The following is a 20,066-nucleotide window of genomic DNA, read 5'->3' as shown; positions in this document are numbered from 1 at the left end:
ATGTACTTCTGATTTTGATGTGATATGGAAGATACAATTTTATAGAAGCTCAAAATCGGGGCTTTGTATGAATGGTAATTAATGTAGTTAAAACTATTTGTCCTCTAATTTGAGGCACTACGGTTCAAAGATAAGGGCCTGAACAAAACTGGTTAAACCAGGTTAGGAAACATCTAGGAACTTATTTTCAGATGTCCATTAAAGCTAGTTAGAACATTAGAGATACCTTTGGATTCAAACTAGAGCAAATCCCTTGAGAGAGGAAACCATTATAGTTTTACTTTGCAAAGAAATAACACAGTTTTTGTTCAAGTGCTGCTATTGTCTTTTACGAATGAATTAATTGACTGAGCATATTTAGAGTTCTGTGTGCTTGTAGAATTTAATCCTGAGTATATTTAACACATACCAGGTATAGGTGTACAAACTGTTTGGGTAACTATGGAATTACAACTTTGAATGTATTGTTCGCAATTGAATGCACTGTACTGCCGTCTGAATGTTTTCCATGCTACTGTTCACTAAATTCATTGTTTTTCAGTGGCAACTGTTAGGATTACAACATAGCACATGGATTATTAATCACAGAATCAAGAATGGATGAGGTTGGAAGGCAGCTCTGGAGATTATCCAGTTCAACTACCCCTGCTCAGAGGATGCCTATTTGGAGCAGATTGCTCAGGGCTAGTATGCAACCTTTGTTGCTTATTACTTGTATTCCAAGTGGTGAGTAGACATATTATAGCCTAGTCTCTTAAAAATACACAAAATAAATAAGGTCCTGAAATCTAGGAAGCAGTAGAGAAAATCAGGCAGAAAAGAAGCAATGAAGCAGCAAGACATTATTTTTAGCAGGATAGGGAAGTGATTTAGTACACTACTAACTAAGGTACTGTAACCCTTATCTTTAAGCCCTATAGAAAAGCTGAAAATGTTAACTAGCGCAAATACCAGCTAGAACCCAGCTAGTAGCTACCTCTTCCTAGCTCTTTTATCAACACAGAAACACAGGAACCAAGCCTGGATGAATCATCTAGCTGACCTTTTGCAGAAAACCACATCATATAATCCCTCCCACAACTGTATCTAATTTTCTTGCATTACTCCTGTTACAAGATTACCCCAGTGTTTCCTTACTTTGATGGTTAGGAATCCCATTCTAATTCCTAAATAAAATCTATTCCTGAATACTTTATATACCTTTTATGTTCCAATGTCAGAATGGTTTAGGTTGGAAGGGACCTCTGGAGATCACCTAGTCCAACCTCCCTGCTCAAGCAGGGTCTTCTAGAGCATATTTCCCAGGATCGCGTCCAGGCGGGTTGTGAATATCTCCAGCGAAGGAGACTCCACTACCTCTCTGGGCAACCTGTTCCAATGCTCTGTCACCCTCACAGTGAAGAAGTTTTTTCTCAGGTTCAGATGGAACTTCCTGTGGTTCAGTTTGTGCCCGTTGCCTCTTGTCCTGTCGCTGGGCACCACGGAGAAGAGACTGGCCTCATCCTCTTGACACCCCCCCCTTCAGATACTTGTACACGTTGATGAGATCGCCTCTCAGTCTTCTCTTCTCCAGGCTGATCAGGTCCAGCTCTTGCAGTCTTTCTTCATAGGAGAGGTGCTCCAGCCCTCTAATCATGTTTGTAGCCCTCCGCTGGACTCTCTCCAGCAGTGCCATGTCTCTCTTGTACTGGGGAGCCCAGAATTGGACACAGTACTCCAGGTGAGGCCTCTCCAGGGCTGAGGAGAGGGGCAGGATCACCTCCCTCGACCTGCTGGCAACACTCTGCCTAATGCAATGCACCCCAGGAGACCATTGGCCCTCCTGACCACAAGGGCACCTTGCTGGCTCACGCTTAACTTGTTGTCCAGCAGGACTCCCAGGTCCTTCTCTGCAGAGCTACTTTCCAGCAGGTCAACCCCCAGCCTGTACTGGTGCATGGGGTTATTCCTGCCTAGGTGCAGGACCTTGCACTTGCCTTTGTGGAACTTCAGGAGGTTCCTCTCCGCCCACCTCTCCAGCCTGTCCAGGTCCCCCTGAATGGCAGCACAGCCTTCTGGTGTGTCAGCCACTCCTCCCAGTTTAGTATCATCAGCAAACTTGCTGAGGGTGCACTCTGTCCCTTCCTCCAGGTCGTTGATGGATACGTTGAACAAGACTGGACCCAGGACTGACCCCTGCGGGACACCGCTAGCCACAGGCCTCCAACTTGACTCTGTGCCACTGATCACCACAACCCTCTGAGCTCGGCCATCCAGCCAGTTCTCAATCCACCTCACCGTCCACTCGTCTAGCCCACACTTCCTGAGCTTACCTAGGAGGATGTGATGGGAGACAGTGTCCAAAGCCTTGCTCAAGTCCAGGGAGACAACATCCACTGCTCTCCCCTCCTCTACCCAGCCAGTCATTCCACCATAGAAGGCTATCAGACTGGTCAAGCACGATTTCCCTTTGGTGAATCCATGCTGACTGCTCCTGATCACCTTCTTTCCCTCCACATGCTTAGCGAGGACCTCTAGGAAGAGCTGTTCCATCACCTTTCCAGGGATGGAGGTGAGGCTGACAGGCCTGTAGTTTCCTGGCTCCTCCTTCTTGCCCCTTTTGAAGACTGGCGTGACATTGGCTTTCTTCCAGTCCTCAGGCACCTCTCCTGATCTCCAGGACCTTTCCAAGACGATGGAGAGTGGCCTGGCGATAACATCCGCCAGCTCCCTCAGCACTCGTGGGTGCATCCCATCAGGGCCCATGGATTTATGGATGTCGAGTTTGGACAAAAGATCTCTAACCCGATCCTCCTCCACCAAGGGAGAGTCTCCCTTTCTCCAGCCTTCCTCTCTTGTCTCCAAGGTCTGGAATTCCTGAGGACTGGCCTTAGCAGTGAAGACGGAAGCAAAGGCAGCATTCAATAACTCTGCCTTCTCTGTATCCTTTGTCACCAGGGCACCCGCCCCATTCAGCGGCGGGCCCACGTTTTCCCTAGTCTTCCTTTTGCTATTGATCTATTTGAAGAAGCCCTTCTTGTTGTCCTTGACATCCCTTGCCAGATTTAATTCCAAATGGGCCTTAGCCTTCCTTGTCGCATCCCTGCACGCTCTGACAACGTCCCTGTATTCCTCCCAAGTGGCCTGTCCCCTTTTCCACATTCTGTAGACTTCCTTCTTCTGTTGGGAGTTTTGCCAGGAGTTCCTTGCTCATCCATGCAGGTCTCCTGCCTGATTTCTTACTCAGAGGGATGCACCCATCTTGAGCCTGGAGGAAGTGATGCTTGAATATTAACCAGCTCTCTTGGACCCCTCTTCCTTCTAGGGCCCTACCCCATGAGATTCCCCTATGTAGGTCCCTGAAGAGGCCAGAGTTAGCTCTCCTGAAGTCCAGCATTGCAATCCTACTCATTGCCCTGCTCCCTCCTCGGAGGATCCTGAACTCCACCATCTCATGGTCACTGCAGCCAAGGCTGCCCCCAACCTTCACCTCTCCAACTAGACCTTCTTTGTTCGTTAGTACAAGGTCTAGCATTGCACCTCTCCTCGTTGGCATCTCCACCACCTGGGTCAAGAAATCATCATCAATCCTCTGCAGGAACCTCTTTGACTGTTTGCGCCTAGCTGTGCTGTCTTCCCCACAGATGTCAGGGTGGTTGAAGTCTCCCATGAGAACCAGGGCCTGTGAACATGAGGCTACTTCCAGCTGTCTGTAGAAGGCCTCATCAACGACTTCCTCCTGGTCAGGTGGCCTGTAGTAAACCCCCAAAGTGTCACCCATGTTAGCCTGCCCTTTAATCCTTACCCATAGGCTCTCAACTTGCTCTTCAAGAATGAAGAATTAGGATATGGCTCCAGATATAAATCATGAGCAGGATTGGCCTGCCAGAACGTAACATATAAAAACAATGAGCACCTTTACCTGGAGGGAAGCAAAGAAGGCTCATGAAGAAATACTCTAATGGCTGGGAAAAAGAGTAGCTCTGAGCTGTCCCTTTGAGTAACTAACTCAAAGCGCTTTGTGTTAGAGTAGGGCTAAAAATAAGTTGTTCAGGCTCTGAGCAGGCAACCCTGGCTGACTGGCTAGGATCTCAGGATGAAAAATGGCCTGTAAGAGGGAGTGCAGGCAGAGCACAGGGTCGCCTGCACCTTCAACTGGAGGCACAGTTCCGTCTAATGACTTCGCTAAGGAGAAGAAGTAGGTACTACTCTGCCTGTAGCTATCAGCATGACTGGCTACTAGTCTCCTAACCAGCCTCACTGTCAAGCATCTGATCCTGGTAAAAAAGCCAGCGGGGTGAATGCTGTTGCTATGCTTTGAGAACTGTGTATGTCCTTATCTTTCCCCACAGTGCTATAACAGACAAGCAGAGGCATTTCATGTTGCTACATGAAATTTAATCTGAGATCATAAATCCTGAAATATCTTTACCTGCCACTCCCATTATTTCTGCCTTATATCACCACTGAGTGCAAGAGCTGCTGTGCTCTATGCTGTCATAGTTTGATTTTCTTTTCAATGTAACCTTTGTTCTGAACTTTCCTGTTTTGTAATACTTGGAGTGGGGATCAATTTCAAGACCTCTGTAGTGTATTGTGCCGTAAATTTCTGCTGTGTGCATTTACCTGCATTGTAATTTAGTGTTTGGAAATTATGGAGCACTGCAGTGCTGTACTTGTACATCATTCTTTGTTGACAGGCACATAACAGAACTCACCACCTTCACACTAAGGCAAAAAACAAAATGAAGCACCCAAGTTCTATGCCTATAGTGTGTATAAGGTTAACATAGATTAATTCCAAAACAACTACAGCTCCTTTCTTATGCAGGGGAGTTTATAGAAACAACAGAAATGAGATTAGTATAAATTAGACTAATAGAAGGAGGCGGGGTTGTGACCAGAAGAACCTGATGTAGCCTTGAAACAGATCACAGAATCACAGAATCACAGAATCACAGAATCACAGAATCACAGAATGGTTTAGGTTGGAAGGGACCTCTGGAGATCACCTAGTCCAACCTCCCTGCTCAAGCAGGGTCTTCTAGAGCATATTTCCCAGGATCGCGTCCAGGCGGGTTGTGAATATCTCCAGCGAAGGAGACTCCACTACCTCTCTGGGCAACCTGTTCCAATGCTCTGTCACCCTCACAGTGAAGAAGTTTTTTCTCAGGTTCAGATGGAACTTCCTGTGGTTCAGTTTGTGCCCGTTGCCTCTTGTCCTGTCGCTGGGCACCACGGAGAAGAGACTGGCCTCATCCTCTTGACACCCCCCCCTTCAGATACTTGTACACGTTGATGAGATCGCCTCTCAGTCTTCTCTTCTCCAGGCTGATCAGGTCCAGCTCTTGCAGTCTTTCTTCATAGGAGAGGTGCTCCAGCCCTCTAATCATGTTTGTAGCCCTCCGCTGGACTCTCTCCAGCAGTGCCATGTCTCTCTTGTACTGGGGAGCCCAGAACTGGACACAGTACTCCAGGTGAGGCCTCTCCAGGGCTGAGGAGAGGGGCAGGATCACCTCCCTCGACCTGCTGGCAACACTCTGCCTAATGCAATGCACCCCAGGAGACCATTGGCCCTCCTGACCACAAGGGCACCTTGCTGGCTCACGCTTAACTTGTTGTCCAGCAGGACTCCCAGGTCCCTCTTGGCAGAGCTACTTTCCAGCAGGTCAACCCCCAGCCTGTACTGGTGCATGGGGTTATTCCTGCCTAGGTGCAGGACCCTGCACTTGCCTTTGTGGAACTTCAGGAGGTTCCCCTCCGCCCAGCTTTGCAGCCTGTCCAGGTCCCTCTGAATGGCAGCACAGCCTTCTGGTGTGTCAGCCACTCCTCCCAGTTTTGTGTCATCAGCAAACTTGCAAACTTGCTCTCAGAGATGTGGATCCCACTCTGATACTGATCCTTTTCTTATTCCTGCTGCTGTAGTTGCTGCAGTATCATTTAGGGATAATTTCTAGGGCCTGGCCAGGAATGATGGTTGATTAAGCATTTCACAATAGCAATAGCAGTTACTTTTCAACATAACATTTGTTTCATCATGACATAGTTTCCTAAGGTAGGATTTGCATTTGTTTATGCTTTAATGTGTGTGACAGCCTGTTATCTGCAGCAGGATTCTTGCTCTCATTCATTTGTTGAATCTGTAATTTGCCATGAGTCTGAGGCCGATCTTTTGGTTTGTCTGGTCCTTTACATGTTATGCCATCCTGAAAACTTTGGTAAAGAGTAAAGAATCTTTGCTAAGAGGCATGGCTACAGCACATGTATACTGGCGGTGCAGATGTGAGATAAAGCTTATATTTTTCCTCATTTCGTTCAAAGATTCACACTGAAAATAGAGGAAATCTTCCGTAGGTAATGGTATCCATAGGTAATGGTATGGTTCTTCATCTCCATGCCTGGTGGCTTTTCTGTACACCTCTCTCCTCCTCTGTGGCCTGAAAATACAGTGTCACGTCACAACACTGGTGTTCAGCCACTCATTCTGCAAAATGAGTCGCCTGGTATAGATCATACAGGCACCAGACTGTGTGTTTATCCTGTTTTGTCAAGTCAAAGACGTGTTTTGGTCAGAGGAACACTGTTATGCTCTGGCAAAGATCTGCCAAGAAGACAGAACACTACAGAAGTGGTGGAAATAGTTGAAACGACTTTTTCAAATCAGCTGGGCAGCTGAGAGTTCATCAGACCAAGTTACAGGACAAAAATTTATTAAATATGTTAAAAATCTCAGAAGACGAAGAGGAAAGCCCAGGAATGGGGCAACCTTTTGCCATGAGCTGACCAGGCATCCATCAGTGCTGTAGGCTGATCATGCTGTTTTCCATGATCATGTTCATCTCCTGCATGAAGATGAAAGTAGTTACACTTGCTCCCTGGATGTAATTAAGGTTGTGGCGCAAGGGTACATGATAAGCTTGAAATCCATCTGGAATTGCTTAGTGAGGTGTGTATCTCTTGGTGACACTTTTGACAGTGAAAGTATGATCACTTCTTCCAGAAAAGGATTCAGAGACATCACAAAATATAGAGCAGGTCACAGTCATTCACAGCATTTGTGTAACAGAAGTTTCAGCCTTGGCATCCAAAGCATTTTGGAGACAGCCTCTGAAATAGCTGATTAGATGAACAGATGATTAACTTTGCTAAGAGTTCAATGTGGAAGTAATTTTTGGTCAATAAATTAGTTTCTTACATAATTAGGCAGAATCTTCAAGCTGTCTTATATTCAAGTGTTCCACCAGAGGTAAAATGGCATAAGAACTAATGGCATAGGAACTACTAGTAGAGCACCAGGCAAATAATTATTTCAAAACTATTACCTGCTTTATTTGTTGATAAATATTGTAATGTTGTGTGCATAGTGGCAAAAATAATCTATATTTTAAGAACATGGATTTTAATTGCAGATTTTTAGAAGAAGGAATATAGATTTTTAAATATAGTTTTTAAAAATTGCATTCAACTGTTTTTTTTTTTCTTAAATAAGTGTCTAGTTTAAACTTCCAAATTCTAATACGAATCTGTTGATTGAACTATGGTTTATAATTCCACTTACATTCAAGCTTGTCTAAAAATATCATTCCATGTTTTAAAGATCTTTCCAGAGGTTACTGGAAGTAAAAGAAAAAAAAAAAGCACATGCTGAAAACAGCGTAAGTCAAATTAAAATTTGCCTGTGGAACACACTGTGATAAAATCTTGAATTGCTGGATGAATTTTATAAATATACCATGTTCATTTTTTAACTTTGCAAATAATACAAATAAATTCATCTTTTTCAACATTTTATTTGTGAATAGCCCATATTTACAGAGTTTTCCAGTCTGTTCGTCAGAGTAGGAACAGAGTTAAACAAATGTGACAACTTAATTGTTGAACTTTGAGACTTAGCTTTATAACTTTGTCACCTCTATTTCCTCAGCATGGCTGAGCACATCTTTGATGTGATCTCCTATTAGGCACCCTTACTGTTTGGCCTTGTGCTGTTGATGAAACACTGACATACAAATGCAGATACATGTTTGCAAAACTTATGTATACATATGTACATAAAAACAGTGGCTTTTTCGAAATATTGATAGACAAATACAGTGTGAAAGGCAGGAAATGGGCTTGGTTAACACTGGCACAAAATAGGCACAAGCTAATTCATGAACGCACATTGTAACACAGTCATGGCCATCTTCATCAAAAACAAACAAATCCATATAACTTTCACTTATATTCAATGATTTCACACACAATTTTTTTCTAATACAAGAATTCTCTTGTGATGAGGGGCATTGGCGTTCTATGCCTGTGGCTACCTTAGCAATTTGGTTTGGAGTAAGAATGCTATTTTGAAGCTGAAGTCCTGATTATTTCCATTTAGTGTGTGCTATTTCCATTTACTCTTTTGATTTGGTTTTCAAAGTGTTTTAGGTGTGTTGCAGGTTTCTCTTGGAGATTAAAAATTCTCTTTGCACTCCATTTAGGGTCATTAGGTTTTGAACCTCATATGGCTACACCACCATGAGGTCGTCCAGCATGTAGCTAACATGTCTGCCCTAGCAGAAAGCTCTCAAGGCTCTGAGAGCTCCCATGGCACTCTTATGTTATTTCCCTTGACACAAAAAGATTTGTTTCTTGTCAACATCTGCATTTGCTGTTGATGGTCAGTCTTCGGCTCTTTTCCCCCTCTCCCTCTTGCTCCTTCCTCATCCATCCATGCTTCATGTTTGAAATACTTTCCCTTCTTCTGCTTGCCGTACCTTCTGTTGCCCTTCCCCCCTTTGCTGATGCCTTTCCTTCTTTTATTACCTTTTTTATTTTTTTCTCTACCGCCTACTTCTGCCATGTCAACCACTACCCTTCCACTCCCCAGAAGATTCAGAGAGGTGCAACCTGGGGCCTTGAGGAAATGATACTCCTTGTGAATCTGTGTCAAGAGAAAGCCACATGTGTCCCGGTTATCAGGATTACCTAGTGGCAGTATCAGAGGGTTGCTAACCTTTCAACAGCTGCTGTGTTTGAGGGATATGTTGCCTCAATAACTTTGAAAGAACAAAGCCAGCATTCTTGAAGACCAAGAATGATAACTACACTTTGGGGGTACACAGCGGACATCAGCAACTTTCAATTAGAAGAAGAGAGAAAACATTCAACACAAATATAATTAATATCAAACTGACAGGGCTCATCACTATACCTAGAATAGGCAAGATGTCTTGGAGGACTAGTTATAATCCATTTTTTCAAACTGAGGAGATTTTCTGACATGATTTCCAATGAAAATTTGTTTTATACTTTGGATCGCACAATGGATATTTATAAAAAATAATGAGTGCAGCCAACAGAGGCAGCGAACAGATGCAGCAGTTTGCACAGCAGTGTCTGGGCTCTGCCTGGGCCTTTTGTGGGCCTTGTTGGAAGTTGTGGAGGCTTTCTGGGAAGCCCCGAGGAACTAGACAGTGCTTGCTGCTAGCAGGAAGGGAGAGCTAGGCAAGGACTACGACAGGGGGCCTTGACTTAACTTCTCCTGGGAAGTTCTAGCTAGGTGGGGCTGCTGCTAATGAGCTCTCTGGGCTGCCCTGGTCAGAGGGAGTTGGGGCTTTTGTTTCAGGTGGCTCCTGATTGGGTGGGTCAAGCAACCTGTGACTCACTGCTAGGCAGAGGCCTGTATAAGAGCCAGGCCTAGAGCACAGCCAACAAAGGCAGTGAGCAGATGCAGCAGTTTGTGCAGAAGGGCACCAGAAGGCAAAGAGGCACCTCTCCATTTTTCACAGTGGTATGTTCTTCCCCAGGCATGGTCATGATATGCTGCAGAGCATGTTCCCCAGTGGCTGCTGGAGGTGCTGCATCAGCTGTGTCTGAGGCTTCAACCCAGACAGGTCCTCTGACAGCAGATGCAGCTCTACAGGTGTCAGGCTGCAGGGAGTGCCTGGGGCCTCTCCATGAGGCCTGGGCTGACAGTCAGCTCTCCTGTGTGAGGTGTGCTGTGGTTGACCAGTTGCATCACCAGATAAAGGAGTTATGGGAGGAAGTTAGTAGACTGTGTAGCATCTGAGAGGATGAGCAGAAGATTGACAGGGTATTCTTGGAGACTGTGCAGCTCCAGGAGTCCCCACCCCTCACTGCAGTGGAGTTGTTGGAGGGCTCTGTACTGTGTGTAAAGGTGCATCATAATGCTGTTGAAGAGGGCTGGAACCTGGTGACCTCTTATAGAAGGAGAAAGGCTCTTGCTCCTCCTGAAGACTTACCCCTGAAGAACAAGTTTAGTGCCCTCCAAGCTGAGGAGGAGCTGGGCATGGCTCCCAGGGAGGCAAATGGCCTGTCAGACCCTCTGCTGTGCAGGAACACCTGGAAGAAGCAGTGAGTGATTGTTGTGGGTGACTCCCTGCTGCGGGGGACAGAGGCACCTATCTGCTGACCTGACCTCTTGTCCAGAGAGGTTTGCTGCCTGCCAGGGGCTCAAATAAGAGATGTCATGGAAAGACTGCCAGGGCTTGTCTATGCATCAGACTACTACCCTCTGCTGATCTTCTGTATGGGTGTGAATGACACGAAAGGCAAATTGGAAACCATCAAATGGGACTTCAGAGCTCTGGGAATGGTGGTTAAGGGTCTGGGAGCCCAGGTTGTTTTCTCCTCAATCTTGCCTGTGAGGGGAAAGGACAGGAGGAGGAGTAGATGAGTTTTCCAAGTTAACAGCTGGCTGCGCCGCTGGTGTTGGCAACAGGGCTTTGGTTTCTATGACCATGGGACCCTGTTTGAAGATCGACAGCTGATGGGGAGCGATGGGATCCACCTTACCAAGCGGGTGCACGTGTGTCTTTGCCAACAGATTGACCAGCCTGGTAAGGAGGGCTTTAAACTAGGCAAGATGGGGGAAGGGGAGTGGTATAGTGGCAGGGTAGTCAGTAAAACACCGCTCAGGTCGGGATGCCTCCAGCGGGTGCATACAGCCAGGGGAGACAGCATGCAACATGGCTGTGGAGGATCCTCTTGCACCTCTCCTGGGAAGCTTGCATGCTTGACTGGCTCTCTGAAATGCCTGTATGCCAATGCACGCAGCATGGGGAATAAACAAGAAGAATTAGAGATCTGTGTGTGGTCGCAGGGCCATGATCTCATTGCAGTGACAGAGACATGGTGGGATAGTTCACATGACTGGAATGCTGTCATGGATGGCTATGTGCTTTTTAGGAAAGACAGGCCAGGAAGGTGAGGTGGTGGAGTTGCCCTTTATGTGAGGGAGCAACTGGAATGTACAGAGCCCTGCCTAGGGGTGGATGAAGAGCAAGTTGAGAGCCTATGGGTAAGGATTAAAGGGCAGGCTAACATGGGTGACACTTTGGGGGTTTACTACAGGCCACCTGACCAGGAGGAAGTCGTTGATGAGGCCTTCTACAGACAGCTGGAAGTAGCCTCATGTTCACAGGCCCTGGTTCTCATGGGAGACTTCAACCACCCTGACATCTGTGGGGAAGACAGCACAGCTAGGCGCAAACAGTCAAAGAGGTTCCTGCAGAGGATTGATGATGATTTCTTGACCCAGGTGGTGGAGATGCCAACGAGGAGAGGTGCAATGCTAGACCTTGTACTAACGAACAAAGAAGGTCTAGTTGGAGAGGTGAAGGTTGGGGGCAGCCTTGGCTGCAGTGACCATGAGATGGTGGAGTTCAGGATCCTCCGAGGAGGGAGCAGGGCAATGAGTAGGATTGCAATGCTGGACTTCAGGAGAGCTAACTCTGGCCTCTTCAGGGACCTACATAGGGGAATCTCATGGGGTAGGGCCCTAGAAGGAAGAGGGGTCCAAGAGAGCTGGTTAATATTCAAGCATCACTTCCTCCAGGCTCAAGATGGGTGCATCCCTCTGAGTAAGAAATCAGGCAGGAGACCTGCATGGATGAGCAAGGAACTCCTGGCAAAACTCCCAACAGAAGAAGGAAGTCTACAGAATGTGGAAAAGGGGACAGGCCACTTGGGAGGAATACAGGGACGTTGTCAGAGCGTGCAGGGATGCGACAAGGAAGGCTAAGGCCCATTTGGAATTAAATCTGGCAAGGGATGTCAAGGACAACAAGAAGGGCTTCTTCAAATAGATCAATAGCAAAAGGAAGACTAGGGAAAACGTGGGCCCGCCGCTGAATGGGGCGGGTGCCCTGGTGACAAAGGATACAGAGAAGGCAGAGTTATTGAATGCTGCCTTTGCTTCCGTCTTCACTGCTAAGGCCAGTCCTCAGGAATTCCAGACCTTGGAGACAAGAGAGGAAGGCTGGAGAAAGGGAGACTCTCCCTTGGTGGAGGAGGATCGGGTTAGAGATCTTTTGTCCAAACTCGACATCCATAAATCCATGGGCCCTGATGGGATGCACCCACGAGTGCTGAGGGAGCTGGCGGATGTTATCGCCAGGCCACTCTCCATCATCTTGGAAAGGTCCTGGAGATCAGGAGAGGTGCCTGAGGACTGGAAGAAAGCCAATGTCACGCCAGTCTTCAAAAGGGGCAAGAAGGAGGAGCCAGGAAACTACAGGCCTGTCAGCCTCACCTCCATCCCTGGAAAGGTGATGGAACAGCTCTTCCTAGAGGTCCTCGCTAAGCATGTGGAGGGAAAGAAGGTGATCAGGAGCAGTCAGCATGGATTCACCAAAGGGAAATCGTGCTTGACCAGTCTGATAGCCTTCTATGGTGGAATGACTGGCTGGGTAGAGGAGGGGAGAGCAGTGGATGTTGTCTCCCTGGACTTGAGCAAGGCTTTGGACACTGTCTCCCATCACATCCTCCTAGGTAAGCTCAGGAAGTGTGGGCTAGACGAGTGGACGGTGAGGTGGATTGAGAACTGGCTGGATGGCCGAGCTCAGAGGGTTGTGGTGATCAGTGGCACAGAGTCAAGTTGGAGGCCTGTGGCTAGCGGTGTCCCGCAGGGGTCAGTCCTGGGTCCAGTCTTGTTCAACGTATCCATCAACGACCTGGAGGAAGGGACAGAGTGCACCCTCAGCAAGTTTGCTGATGATACTAAACTGGGAGGAGTGGCTGACACACCAGAAGGCTGTGCTGCCATTCAGGGGGACCTGGACAGGCTGGAGAGGTGGGCGGAGAGGAACCTCCTGAAGTTCCACAAAGGCAAGTGCAAGGTCCTGCACCTAGGCAGGAATAACCCCATGCACCAGTACAGGCTGGGGGTTGACCTGCTGGAAAGTAGCTCTGCAGAGAAGGACCTGGGAGTCCTGCTGGACAACAAGTTAAGCGTGAGCCAGCAAGGTGCCCTTGTGGTCAGGAGGGCCAATGGTCTCCTGGGGTGCATTGCATTAGGCAGAGTGTTGCCAGCAGGTCGAGGGAGGTGATCCTGCCCCTCTCCTCAGCCCTGGAGAGGCCTCACCTGGAGTACTGTGTCCAATTCTGGGCTCCCCAGTACAAGAGAGACATGGCACTGCTGGAGAGAGTCCAGCGGAGGGCTACAAACATGATTAGAGGGCTGGAGCACCTCTCCTATGAAGAAAGACTGCAAGAGCTGGACCTGATCAGCCTGGAGAAGAGAAGACTGAGAGGCGATCTCATCAACGTGTACAAGTATCTGAAGGGGGGGGTGTCAAGAGGATGAGGCCAGTCTCTTCTCCGTGGTGCCCAGCGACAGGACAAGAGGCAACGGGCACAAACTGAACCACAGGAAGTTCCATCTGAACCTGAGAAAAAACTTCTTCACTGTGAGGGTGACAGAGCATTGGAACAGGTTGCCCAGAGAGGTAGTGGAGTCTCCTTCGCTGGAGATATTCACAACCCGCCTGGACGCGATCCTGGGAAATATGCTCTAGAAGACCCTGCTTGAGCAGGGAGGTTGCACTAGATGATCTCCAGAGGTCCCTTCCAACCTAAACGATTCTCTGATTCTGTGTGATTCATCGAATGTATTTGTTTTCAGTTTCTGCAAAGATTTCCCCTATAGCAAGGCATTCATTTCACAAAGATTGCAATAACCCCTTTTGTTAGTCTTCAGTGTATTAACAGATAGCTATGTATACTGCAGCTCTGACTGTAGTCAGGGCTACTGGATGTTATTTGTTCAGCCCCATCCTGTAGTAGGGGATCAGCCTTGCTTTGAAAAATTGACCAGATTATACAAATTGCCAACCTACACAACTTCACTTACTCCAGCTTCTGGAGGAATCTTTCTGTACACGCCTGTGTCCTCTGTCCTTCCCTGACCTGCTGTCTTTAGTTTCTCCAGGATCTTTAATTATTTAGGAGTTGAATATTTCTGTCTGAACTTCATAATTTCTTGCACACCTTCTTTTAATAAGTGCTGCAGGCTGATTATTCCAGACAAACTCCTCTAGTTCTTCAGACACATTTATCGCACCCTGGAGCTTTCTATCCTTGAATACTTTGTTGTTTATAAAGCCACTTCATTTGCAGCTCCTGAACCTTTTTCAATTGTGGCTTCCTGGTGACAGGCAACAAGGTGCTTCTGGGATTCAGAGTATGTCTTTTCTATTCCCAGTTAGGCTTTTTCCACTGTCTATACAGTAGTGGAAGACTTGTACGTGGATGCAATTACAGTTCAGCAGAATGCTGAAGAGTTTATTTTCTTGCTTGAAAGATGTTCATTTGTTCCCACTGAAACACGTTAATTAAACATTTACACTGATCTTCCCATTTGTTAAAACTTGTATCTAGAAAACTGACATTAGGATCACATTTAATCTGATGGGTCCTCTTAAAACTTTCAGAATGATGGCTCACTTGTGTGAAATGAACCTGATAGCAGAAAACGCTGTGTTTTGAAAATGATTAGAGATAAATGAGTACTGTTAAAATGCTTCAGATGGCTGTTCATGTAAATAAAGAATTCAGCCCTTGAAATAGAAGATGTTGTTCTTTAAGTGGGACAGATCTCTCAGAAAGATGTTACCTGCCACACTTTTGGTAAATATTAAAGAAATAAACTTGCATGACATCAATAATTTCTCATAAAACACACAGGCCCCTTGAAAAAGACACGTCACTCTGCTGTGGCTTTCCTTCTCTAGAAGGAAAAGACTTCTCTAGTAATTATCACCAACAAAATTTAGCTCCGTTTTCTTGAAAAATCTATAGAGCTTTTCATTAAGGAAAGTTAGAAAAATGGCATGGGTAAGTACATTCTTCAAGTATATTCTTGCTCACGGTTAGGTGATGGAACTGGCATAGTCCACACTTGATGGAGGTATACAGAATGTAAAGCTGTTCTTGGAGGAAAGAAAGAAAACTTCAGCCCTCATGGAGAAATTCTCTGTGTTGCCAGGTACAAGAGGAAGGTATATGCATGCAACTTTGGCACAAAGTATCCTGGGGAGGGTACTTGACAAAGGAAGCTCTAAACAATAAGGGAGCCTAGAAGGTTTCTGCTACTCGTTATTTTCCTAGGTATTCAAGTTGTAGCATGAGGATAGGGAAGCAGGTTTTTGGTTCACAGAATGTTTTCTCTTTTCTAAAGCTGTTTGTTTGAATACTTTTGTGATGAAAGAAGAGATTAAGCTAGGGAGGAATCAGATTCTTGTTTTTCATGGCAGGCTTAAAATGTAAGTAAATAAGAGTAAGTGTACTCCTCCTGCCAGCAGGAAAAAATGAGGATTATCAACACTGATTCAGAAAGGATCCGATATGCCATATCCAAAGCCATGTTCCAGAGTTGAAACTAAAGACCACACAGAAAGCTAATTGCATATTTGGAACCCAGCTGAGTAAGATATGCTAGAACTCAGCAATTATGTTTGGTTGACAATTTTGATACCTGGAGACCTATTTTCTTACTAGGAGTCGGGGGCATAATTTCATAACTTAAAGGATGATAGCATGTGCTCTTCTGGAGAATGTAGAGCAAAATAATTCTTCCTCATCTCAGCCTTCAGGTGTTCTGTGAGAAGCAGAGTTTTAGGGTGCATCTACATTAGCATTTCAATTCAGTTTAGGCATGCACTTCTGAAGCAAATCTCCCGATCTTCTCCATTTACCATGCTTTGGTTCATACAGTGAAGCAACTTGAAACTTGAAATTTACTCTGGGAGCCCTCCTAATGTGCCCCAACAACTAATGGCATTCAGACTAGTGTTAGTCTGAAGTAACGCCCCTGACACACAAATAGAGTGAAATCAAGCCCACAGAATCAACTGCTTTACTGTACCGATCCATTCCTACTGTGCCACACTACTTGGTAATGCAAATAGGGCCACAGTCACAGATGTATTTGTGTGTGTGCGCGCGCGCGCGTGTGTGTGTGTACATAATCACATTTGTCATCTCTACTCATAAAATAGTACACGTAAGAAATAAAATGAGATTCTTTTTAGAGTGTGTTGGTTTGCACACAAAACAAACACTGATTTCATTGTGGATGTCTAAATAAAAAGGATGAAGTCTTTCTCCCAGGCACTAAGCAAAAATGAACCTCGGGAAACTGGTGTTACTAAAAGAATGACACATAAACAGGGCTTACAGCGTACTCTATTAACTCATCCATTCTGCATGAAAGTGAATAGTATGCAGTGACTGTAGTTCCAGTGAGACTCCATATTCTAGGTAAGGGATAATCATTTGGGGTTCATAAAAATCCCAGGCTCCTGTGGTGTTTTTACGGTTCTGTCTCAGACGATTCTGCATCACTGTCAGAAAAGCAGACCTGATCCAGTTGCTGTAGTGATGGGCTGCACTCTACAAGCTTGAGACAAGATGACATGATGAGGAGAGTGCACTTTCTTCTAAAGGTGAGGATGTACCTGCCTGCAAATATTTACGGTTGCTATAGCATATTTTTTAACTTGGATATAAAGAGGTGAGGTTGCTATTTCAGTTTTACCGATAGGGAAACTGAGGCATAGAAAAATGAATTTACTTGCTGAAGGCTAAACAGCCTGCCAAGGTTAAGAATAAAATACAGCCTTCTGAATCCACAGTTGCTGCTCTTCATTCTGAGCCATATTGTTTTCAACTCTTTTCTACGTTCAGATAAAAATATTACACCATTAGGTGCAGCTAATGGCCTTAGCAAATGTAGACACAGCTACTGAAAAGCTTCGTACGTAGAAGGGCTGCTGCTTCAAGTCCCACAGCCTTGGGGAGAAGATTCATGCAGGAAAAAAGAACTGTACGTCATACTTCTGAATCTTCCCAGAGAGAGCGACTCTGGGTGCTCTTGTGCATTCTGTTGCACCTCTTAGTCCCCTGCAAGTGTTAGAATACACCTGCCATTGCAATATTGGTCGATATTTCGAGTTACATTTCTTCTGATGCACAACTGGGATTATGGGGATATAGTCTGCCTTATCTCTCCTGTATTTTGGGTTAGCACACAGTCCAGCACCATCCAGATTAAATTAGAGGATCTCTGCCAGCAAAACGCAGGCATCCATGGTGAAAGGGTTAAAGCTTAATTTTTTTAATCACATATTATCAGGCACAGTCACTTAGCTGAATGTCTTTGTCACACTGAACTTCTCACGCATGTTGAATGCACATTCAAGCTTTTTTTCATAGTATGCCTTTAAATTTAAGGACTCTTCTGCAGAGATGGTGCAGCATCTGAATTGGTTCTGTTCTGCATGTCCAAAACTGACATTGCATGTCCTCTCACACGAGATGTGTATTCTTGTTTCCTTGGTCTCAGTCTGAAAAGTGATTCTTTTTGAAAGCATTTGCTTTCTCCCAGTGAACAGTGAGGGTACTGGGCAGGTTTTGTCCAGAAAGGAGAAGAATGACTGGAATGTCCGTTTTCTTGAATTCATTTTACTGTCCAATTTGTTATTATGTAAAAAGTTGTGTACCTGATAGAGCCATTATATGAAGACTACTGCAAGTATATTTATGAATGTTCTTGCCACAAATAGAGCAAAGTGTATATTGTGGATTGTTACTGATGACAAAACTCAATACTTACGACCATGAATGATGCTATGCACTGATCATAGAAAACAAAATCAAACGAGGTGGCTACCTGAATATCTGTATGAGTCATGCTAAATGCTGAGTACTAATGTAATTTTTCTCAAGGAAATTGTGAACCTCATTCTCAGTGGGGAGAAAAGAAACTTTTTTTCTGCTCATAAAGATGACTCAGAAAATGGCTGTGCATATCATCAAGCATGTTCATGCAATTCCTAGCATGGTTCACAGTCCCCAGCTCCTCCTTTTCCACTGACTTTAAATCAACTTGTTAGCCTAACAGCAGTTAACTGTAAGAAATTACCACTGACAGCGTAAACCACTGCCTTTACCTTAGTGGATGTATATATTTTTGTACAGCTGAACACCTTAAGGCAAGAAGAAGCTAGGTGAGCAACTTCAGTGTGAAATTTACACATTAATGTATTAAGCTCTGGTGTGGGCAGTCAGAGAGCTGTAAATATTCCTCCTTTACTGTAGTTTAATCCTTTGAGTCATTCATTCACCTTTGTCCATCTGGCTTTTATGTATGAGCTTTATACTTGCTTCAGACCTATGACCTCTTTCCCATTTGCAGAAATGGGTTAAAGCTATTTTGCTCGAAGGCAGGCTCTGACCTGCCCATCTTGACACTGGGTGCAAGTGCAGCTGTACACAGTCTCCCAGCGTCATTTCACTCTGGCCTCTACTCCTTCTTTTCCTACTTGTTCCCTCTGCACACAGCCTACTTGCTAGATTAGAAATATGTGGCTGACATTTAACCTTTTCACCCCATGAAGCCTATATAATTTTCTGCTCCAGCCAGGAGCAGGGATGAGGACAGAGAAGACATTGGGGTGAATAAAACAGAAACAGTCATTAGATAAGCCATAATGTTGGACAAGCTGCAGGTCAGGAGCCTGGAGCCAGGGGACACCCTGAGACAATACTTTGAGGCCTGTTTAGAGGTGGATCTAGGAAGCTGCATGGTGAGCAAGGGGCATGAGCATTTCAGTCATGTAAGTAATATTTGCCATCTTTGTCTTTTATGTGGTGAAAACTGTGGAAAAGATTTCTGAAAGATGACTGATAGAATTACTGTCATGGAGGATGCTGTAACAGACTGATGCAATGCTAAAGACATTACTGGTAAAAATCATCTAATCTGATTGCTTGCATCCTTCAATTTGACCAAGGTTCACAAAAAAAAATTCTTGGTTAATTAAATCCGTACTCCTTGCAATAACATGTCTTTGGCCATCCATATGTGCTTCCAAAATATCTGACAACAAGGCATCTTTCCTAACACCTCGTCTCCAACCAAATCTAAGTTTCTTTCAAAAAAAGAAGGAACAGGCTAGAAGCTTGTTTAGACAACAAAGTTGCTTAAAACTACCAGAGGCAGAAGTATTTCAGTAGATTTGCACCTTCCATTTCAATTTTCTTTTCAAATAACACATTCTGTGTAACAGGTTCTCTGACATCAAAGTCACTACTTGAACAAATATTAATATCAGAGCACGGACATCTACAATCTGATGTACACCAACTTCCTGATGTGTTTAAATCCTGAAAGATGAAAAAGATTTGTGTATGTTGAATTAAGGAAATATCTCAAAAAAAGCATATGCTTTTTAACGCATTAATAGCTTTGTCTAGGACTTTGCTGGAAATGCTTTTACTATTTTAGTTATGTTTAAATGATTTAGTATTTTAAATTATTGCGGGCACAATAACTCAGAGCAAGCACCATCACTTTTAAAAGTGGCTAATGGAGCATATACTAGAGAACAGAAGCCAAGTCACTCCTAATATCAGGTTTTATAGGAAAAAATCCAGTATTAGAAGCACAGTGAACACATACTCGAGTGTTCTGTCTATATAGCTTTATTCACTAATGGTGTCACACTGTGGTTAGAAAAGCAGATGTTGATGTCATTCCTGTCACAACACAATGCTTCATATAGTATTTGCCAGAATTTCTCATGTTGCAGGCTCCAAGTTTCAGCTTTCTTTCCTTTTCTAACCAGGGTTAGCACAAACTGCACCCTCAGTTGCTTTTGTGCAATGCATTTGGATGTTAAAGGTAAAGGACACACTAAATGTCAGCTTCAGCTAATTTACAGCTCTGACCTTGTGCTTTCTGAAAATGAATGCACAGGTCTGTCTTCTCACACTGACTGTGCTGTGGAATGACTGTGAAAATATGA

General features: G+C 44.9%; 1 long non-coding RNA gene across 1 annotated transcript in view; it reads right to left on the bottom strand.

The window, feature by feature from the left end:
- Positions 1–7,779: 7,779 nt before the first annotated feature.
- Positions 7,780–20,066, bottom strand: part of LOC138067443 (uncharacterized) — a 40,744-nt gene continuing 28,457 nt past the window's right edge. The window contains exon 4 of the long non-coding RNA XR_011141394.1: positions 7,780–10,320. This is a non-coding gene — a long non-coding RNA (uncharacterized lncRNA). The remainder of the gene's footprint in view (positions 10,321–20,066) is intronic.

The sequence above is a fragment of the Struthio camelus genome, chromosome 5 (genome assembly GCF_040807025.1).
Source record: "Struthio camelus isolate bStrCam1 chromosome 5, bStrCam1.hap1, whole genome shotgun sequence".
Lineage (NCBI taxonomy): Eukaryota > Metazoa > Chordata > Aves > Struthioniformes > Struthionidae > Struthio > Struthio camelus.
This window is presented reverse-complemented; position numbering and strand designations above follow the sequence as displayed.